At 33.7% G+C, this 8,338-nt stretch overlaps 1 pseudogene across 1 annotated transcript; it reads left to right on the top strand.

Moving 5' to 3' along the window:
• The first annotated feature begins 3,072 nt into the window (after positions 1–3,072).
• On the top strand, positions 3,073–4,941 carry LOC149264814 (golgin candidate 6 pseudogene; annotated as a pseudogene). Its single transcript, XR_016253665.1, has 2 exons — positions 3,073–3,849; positions 3,956–4,941. The product of XR_016253665.1 is annotated as a golgin candidate 6 pseudogene (transcript).
• Positions 4,942–8,338: the final 3,397 nt, after the last annotated feature.

Raw genomic sequence — 8,338 nt, 5'->3', positions numbered from 1 at the left:
TGTTAATAAGAATGATTGGGATGTGCGCATGTGAGTGTTTCTATAGGCCTATAGGATGACCTGTAAGAAATTGGCTAGGGGAACAACATTTCAACTAGTTTATGGACAAGAAGCAGTGATGCTAATGGAATACATAGTGCCCAACCTAAGGATCGTAGCAGAAATTGAGATGGTAGATGGCAATGTAATAGACAAATACCTAGTGTAGCTACTTGCGTTAGAGGAAGACCACTTTTTGACTGGATTTCATCAGCAGGTGCAAAAAGCTAGAGAAAAGCTGTGGCATGATCGTCACATTAAGATACATACTTTCAAGAATGATGATTTGGTCCTAATGTATGACAACAAGTTTACCAAATTTACGAGGAAGTTTTAGATGCATTGGCTAGGACCGTATGTTATTAAGGATATTTCGAATGGTGGTGAAATTCATCTTGTGAAGCTGAACAGGGAAGTGTTTTCTGGTAGGACTAATGGGAGCAAATTGAAGTTTTACAGGGATGATCCCACCCTTGTGCAATGACTACATTACAATAGGAAAGTCTTAGTGCTTTTGGTAGTTTAAAGAGATTTTAGGACTATACAATGTAAACTTTGAAACGAGAACTGATACTGTTACCCGTTTCGTAGAGGTGACAAAAAAATGACCCGATTTTCAAAAGTGGTGATGCAGAATACACATGTTGTTTTTAGAACATGGTTTTTGGAACTTTACTTTGAAATGGGAACTGATACTGTTAGCCGTTTCGTAGAGGTGGCAAAAAAATGACCCGATTTTCAAAAGTGGTGATGCAGAATACACATGTTTTTTTTTAGAACATGGTTTTTGGAACTTTAATTTTTTTAAATTCTTGTTATGTACATTGCGTTTTAGAATGGTAGTGATTTTCATGCCGATTTAAAAAAATGGTTATTCTGCATCAGACCCTTTTTTTAAAAAGCCTGTTTTCTTGACTTTAACTTTTCTAATGTATGAAATGTAAACAATTATTTTGTAAATTTAATAATTTTGGAAGTGGTCTTCCTCTTCATAGTTTTTTGTTTTTATTTATTTATTTTATTTTATTGTAGTGAGGTTTTTATTGATTTGTATATTTAAAGAAGAAGGTCGATATTTTTCATTTTCGATATTTTACATATTTATACATCGTTAATTAAATTTTCAATCCAAATGAAATAATTCTCTCTAAAAAACAAATAAAAAACTATATATATAAAAAGGCAAAAATAAAAAATAAAAAATGTTAAAAAAAATATCTTATAAATCATAAAACAGTTTGGAAAAAAAAAAACAAAATTAATATAGATATATATAAGTCAGTAAAAATTGAGGGAAAAAAAACATGAGCAAAAACTAGGGAAAAAAATTAAAAACAAAATAATTAAAAAAATAAAAATAATAATAATAATGAAAAAAATTTAAAAAATAGTAAAATTAATATTTAAAAAAAATGTTAAAAAAATTATCTCACAAACCATAAAAGGATTTGGAAAACAAAAAAAAACACAAAATTAATATATATATATATATATATATATATTAAGTAAGTAAAAATAGAGAAATAAAAAAAAAAACATTAGAAAAAACCGGAAAAAAAATAAAAAAATTAAAAACAAACTAGTTAAAAAAAAAAAATAGAAATTAATGAAAAAAATTTAAAAACTAATAAAATTAATATTAAAAAAGAACAAAAAAAATTTCAAATTATAAAAAAAAAAAACAAAAAAAAGTGTATTTTTTATTAAAAAAAAAAATGTAATTAATTTTTATTAAACATAGATATTTTGTTTAAAAAAAAATCAAAATTTAATTTAAAAAAAAAAAAACAAAAAACGTTTTTTATTATTAAAAACAATTTAACTTTTATTTCTATTTTTTATTTAAAAATAAAACTATTCAACAGATCTTTTATATTTAAAAAAAAAAATAAACCTATATTTTATATTTAAAAAAAAAATTACATTAAATTTTTTTTTTAAACAATGTTTTAAAAAAAAAAAAAATTGAATTTTTTTTTTTTTAAACCATTATTTTTTGTTATAATTAAGAATAGTTTTTTTTTTTAAACCATTTTAATTTTTTTTTTATTTAAAATTTTAAAAATTATTAAAAATAAATAAAAACTTTAAAAATGAAATGGGTTTTTTTTTTTTTTTTTAAATTAAAAATTTTAAATCTTAAAAATTAAATAAAATTTTAAAAATTAAAAAATTTACAAAATTAATATGGTTTTTTTTTTTAATTAAAATTTAAAAAATTAAAAATTTAAAAATTTAATTGTTTTTTTTATTAATTAAAAAAAAATAAAAAAAAATTGGCGCCGGGGGGCGGAGCGTCGATTCCCGGAACCGACGCTCCGCCCCATGGCGGGCCGCGCCGCCGCGGGCCGCCCTGGGGCGGAGCGTCGATTCCCGGAATCGACGCTCCGCTCCGCCCCAGGGCGGCCCGCGGCGGAGGGCTGCACGCAGGCCCTCCGCCCCTCGCCGCGCCGCCGCGGGCCGCCCTGGGGCGGAGCGTCGATTCCGGGAATCCACGCTCTGCCCCCAGGCGGCCCGCGGCGGCGCTGCCCGGGGCGGAGGCCCTGCTTTCTTGATTCACCTGCGCATCTAACATATATGATAGAATTAATTTCAAGCAATGGCTCTGCAGCAAGTGTTCATGTCGCTGGGCTGGAATCGACGCTCCGCCCCGGGCGGCGCCGCGGAATCGACGCTCTGCCCCCAGGCGGCCCGCGGCGGCGCTGCCCGGGGCGGAGGCACTGCTTTCTTGATTCACCTGCACATCTAACATATATGATAGAATTAATTTCAAGCAATGGCTCTGCAGCAAGTGTTCATGTCGCTGGCCTGGAATCGACGCTCCGCCCCCGGGCGGCCCGCGGCGTCACGGCCGGGGACGGAGGCCCTGCTTTCTTGATTCACCTGCACATCTAACATATATGATAGAATTAATTTCAAGCAATGGCTCTGCAGCAAGTGTTCATGTCGCTGGCCTGGCTGCTGTTCTCTTAGGGGAGTGTATTGTATTCAACAAAGCAACTGAGGACAACAAAAATGCCTTCATGATACTTGATGCAATCAGCCAAAGGATTGGACTCACAGCTTATTTCCACATATGGGAGGAAATGCAGAAAAGTCCGTTGTTTGTCTCAGCAGCTTCTGCATCAAGGCTACCAAAACCATAGGCCCTCCGCCCCGGGCCGCGCCGCCACGGGCCGCCCGGGGGCGGAGCGTCGATTCCCGGAATCGACGCGGAGGGCCTGCTTTCTTGATTCACCTGCACATCTAACATATATGATAGAATTAATTTCAAGCAATGGCTCTGCAGCAAGTGTTCATGTCGCTGGCCTGGCTGCTGTTCTCTTAGGGGAATGTATTGTATTCAACAAAGCAACTGAGGACAACAAAATTGCCTTCATGATACTTGATGCAATAAGCCAAAGGATTGGACTCACAGCTTATTTCCACATATGGGAGGAAATGCAGAAAAGTCCGTTGTTTGTCTCAGCAGCTTCTGCATCAAGGCTACCAAAACCATTGACAAGATCAACAGCTGCTGAAGCTATCAGCATTTCAGATGTACAAGATAGGCAACAAATTTCCGATACTCCAGAAAGTGAAAAAAGTAACCTTGACCCTTTGTTGACTTCATTTTATGATGCAGCATTTATTAACTTTATTAAACACTTGGAGCCTGTAGTAAGGGAACAGATTGTGGAGCTCTTTAGCCGTCCAAAAAGCAAGGTCGCAATCATTCCAGCAAACATGGAACAAAATGATGGAGAAAGTGACAGTGATTATATTGTCCGCATAAAGTCTTTTGTGGAAAAGCAATGCCATGAGATGCAGGTGAATACTTCGAAACATTTTTCAAGAACCATTTATATATATACATACACACTCGTGATGCTTTAATTTCTTCATATTTTGCTGTTTGGGTCATCTGTTTCTCCAGGATCTTCTTGGCCGCAATGCTGCTTTGGCTGATGACCTTGCAAAGACAAGAGGGGGCATTGCATTTACCAATGATTCAAACTCATATATAAAAGGAAATGACAGCAAAGTGCAAGCAATAAATGGAATCTCTTCAAGAATTGAAGCTGATAATCTTCGGCAAGAACTTCAAGAATCTCTGAATAGAATTGAAACACTGAAAGCTGAAAAAATGAAATGTGAGGCTGAGATTTCAACTTACAAGCAACTTGCTGGGAAATATGAAGCAGATTTGAAAAGTCTGTCTGATGCATACAATAGTCTGGAGCAAGCCAACTATCACCTTGAGCTGGAAGTGAAGAGTATGAGAGGTGGTGATGCATCCACACTGCCAGATTTGGAAGCGATTCGTGAACAGGGAAGACAAGAGGCACAAAAGGAGAGTGAAGTAGAATTGAATGATTTACTGGTTTGCCTTGGCCAAGAGCAAAGCAAGGTGGAGAAGCTTAGTTCAAGGCTAGCAGAATTAGGGGAGGACGTTGATGCCCTGCTTGAAGGAATTGGAGACGAAGGTGAAGTTCAAGGTGATGATGAGGATGAAAATGAAGATGAGTAAGAAATTTTTGGCTCATTTTCTCTCGCTCATGTAAGTTGCTTGTGGTGGATAAAAATTAAAATTCTGTATGAAGCTTCTCGAACTGTTGCAAGTCGAATGAATGAAGCAATTGATACTTTAATTAGACTCAAGATTATGTTTCAAATTCTTGTACATGAGGTATGTCATTTATTGGGAACATATTTAGAAATATTAATTACAGAAGGTTCCTTGCATCCTTAACCCGTCTTTATCATGGGACTGGCTTTCACATATGCAAGTTTTCAGTGAGGCCAGAATTAATTTGGCGAATTCAATTCATCCAAAGGGTTTCGCCAACTTGTATGACTCTGACTTGAGTTCACTTTTGTAAATATAAAAATTCAGTAAACAAGATGATTAATTATGTACCATATTTGTTGTTCAGGCATTTCTAGGCTTGTTTTGATTTATTTCACTGTTATGATGCGGAACTCCAGACAAATTACTTGTGGGCTTTCATAGCATATTTCTAACTTGGGAAGCTTTAATATTTTCAGAAGTATTGCATATTGAGTTAACTAAATACTGCCAATTTCCTTCCCTGGTCTTGGGTGCATAATTGCTCTGCTGCTGTTGATCATTATGATGGGAATCTGATATCTGTATTAAAAATATTGCATTTTATCAATTATTGCGTTTCTTTTCTTATCAACCGATTGTGTAAATTTTAAGAAAATCTGTAAGTTTTAGTAATAGTAATTTATTCATTCTCTTTGAATGGTGTCTTATATCATCAAATTTGGCTAAAATTTTGAGGGAAGTATGCTTTGAGGATGAAAGGTTACAAAGACCTTGAAGCTACCAAAGTTGTTCAAATTTAGAAACATATCTAATGCAGAAATTAAAAACTCTAGGCTTTTCTAGGCATATTTATGATGCAGAGCTCAAGATCTCAAGAAACATATTTACATTGTTCAGGCATCTTTAGACTTGTTAAGTTTTATCTGAATGTTATGATGCAGAACTTATGAAGTCAAGACAAACCACTTGAGGGCTTTCATAGCCTGTTTTTAACTTGGGAGGCTTCAATTTTTCACAAGTGTTGCATATTGAGTTGACTAAATACTGACATTTTTCTATCATGGTCTTTGTTGGTTGCACAAATGCTCAGCTATTGTTGATCTTTATGATGGCAGGTTGATATATGTATTAAGGATATTGCATTTTATCAATTATCCTGTTTCATTTCTTATCAAACTACTGTGTAGTTTTTAAACAATATTATAAGTTCCAGTAATAGTAATTCAATCATTCTCTTGAAGTGTCTTATATCATCGGATTTGGGTTTAATTTTTGAGGGAAGTATTGTTTGATTATGAGAGGTTATAAAAGCCTTGAAGCTACCAGAATTGTTCACTTAAAACTCTATTGAACCATTGGTAATAGGAAAACGCTGTTCACTTAGAACTCTATTGAACCGTTGGTAATAGGAAAACGGGAGTATGAAGAAACTAGTCTGGAACACAATTTAAATGATGGATCTTAAAAGACTTAGAAAAATAGTTGTTTGATCCAAGTGTACAGTAAGGTTTGATTATGAGAGTTTATAAAAACCTTGAGGCTATTAAAGTCTGAGTTTAGGCTTCTGTGATGTGGATAACTTTAAATTGATTCTTCCAGATCCATCACAACTAGATATTTGAGTCAAATATCTAGTTGTGATGGATCCGGAAGAATCAATTCAAAGCTACCAGAGTTGTTCAATGAAAACTCTATAGAACTATTGGTAATAGGAAAACGGGATTATGAAAATACTCATCTGGAACACAAGTTAAATGATGGATCTTAAAAGACAGGAAAATAGTCATTTGATCCAAGAAGTAAAGTCATGTTGTTAAAGGGAACAACATTCAATTTGCGTTTGGGAAAACAAAATTAAAATGATGTTAGTTGGTCACCTGTCCCATCAGATATATGGATATAAATTTCAGGACCCATATCATACAAATTTTTTTGGGCTTTCAGCACCTATAGATCCTACATCATATAACCATTATTGGCCTGCAAGGCACAAAGATTTGTTGAATGATACCCAAGTTCCCTAGCCCTATCAATCTTCCTAATTTCGTTTTTCAAATATGACAAGGAAACATATTATGAGCCATATGGATTCACATGTTATGAATTTTATAGGCTCATATGGTCCAATGAACATGCATTGCATAATTGTTATAGGCCGAGGCATAGAGTAGTTCATCCATTGTTACAAAAATTGTAGATCCACACCACCCTATTAGATCACATTTATAAGACTCTGGGACAACATAACATGAACCTTGGGCCCACATGAAATGGCAATAGGCTTGCTTTATGATTATGTTGCATTTGGTAAAGAATTGTTGAAACCTATAATGTATCAGCTATAACTCATGTTGTCTTTGTCGTACACCTTAACAAGGATATTATGATTAACAAGTGATTCTAAGATTTCGGTAGGATTAGAGATTCTAGTCCTTTCTATGATTTCTTCCCAGCTTAAAATGTTTTCTTCATTATACCATATTGAAATGGTGACATGTAACTTTGTGAGTTGTCTTCGCTGTACACCTTAACAAGGAGATTATGATTAACAAGTGACTCTAAGATTTTGGTAGGATTAGAGATTCTAGTCCTTTTTCTGATTTCTTCCCAGCTTAACATGTTTTCTTCATTATACTATCTTGAAATGGTGACATGTAACTTTCTTTCATCTAATTTTTTTTTCCTCTTTCAACAAGGTACACTTTCAAAGTATAGGTGCCTATATAATCTAGCTGTTAAGACCAAAATTGTAATATTTTGATCACAACACTCCAAACTTCGTAAGGCTAAATGAAGTAAGGAAATATTGGTATCTTGAATCTATAGCATTAGGAAAACAATATAGACTTCATATACATGAAGTCTTAACATAAGAGCTCTAATTCAAATATTTTGATATTTTTCAATTTTTATAAATTTTAAAATCTTCTTCAAAATAAAATTGAATAAAATATTTGTATACATTATTAAAAGTTATAAAGAATGAAAAGAAAAAAAATACAAATATAAGTATATCAAATTGGATACTTGAATCTAAAATACACAAAGAATGTAAGAAAAGTAAGGAAATTATTGTAGTATTAAATGACATGATATTTTAAACTATACTACTTTGTGGTCAATTTTGTAGAATTTATAGTTGCAAATATGCTAGTAGGATGTATGTAGCAAGCATTCATTGTGTTGATGTAATAGAACTTCTTAGTTTGCCTTCTTCTGTCGAAGAGTATGACCTCAAAATTTGATTTAAATCTCAGTTTTTTGTTGTGTTTCAGGTGCGGATTTTATAAAAATATCTATTCATCAGTATTTATAAGAAGACTTTTTTTTTTTTATTCATGCCATTATTTCGAGATGTTGAAATTTAGCTTTTGAAAAAAAAAGTCTTCTTCCAGAATCAACCCTTTTCATTTTGAGGGTGTTTTTTGGATAATTTTTGTGCAAAAAATTGGTTTTCACCGCCATTTTTAAAACAGCCGCAAAATTGACACCTAAAAAAAAAAACATCGTTCCAGTATACACACTTTTCATTTTGAGCATTGTTTTTGTGGTTTTTTTGGGGTTTTTGGGCCAGAGTTCCCGTTTTGAGTTTATAGTTCCCGTTTCAATGCCAAGGAAAAATTCTATCAAAGAATACTCATAGGCATTTGAAAGGAATACTTGGACATTGCATATTGTTCAGTTTTGGGGATATTTTACCCCTTTTTCATTCTCTTTTTCTTTTACTATATATCTTGCGAGTTTTTT

The sequence above is a fragment of the Pinus tabuliformis genome, chromosome 6, assembly GCF_031772625.1.
Source record: "Pinus tabuliformis cultivar Carrire ecotype Pingquan chromosome 6, CPIR1, whole genome shotgun sequence".
NCBI classification, from domain to species: Eukaryota; Viridiplantae; Streptophyta; class Pinopsida; order Pinales; family Pinaceae; genus Pinus; species Pinus tabuliformis.
Note: the sequence above shows the minus strand (reverse complement) of the source record. Positions and strands in the feature narration are given on the sequence as shown.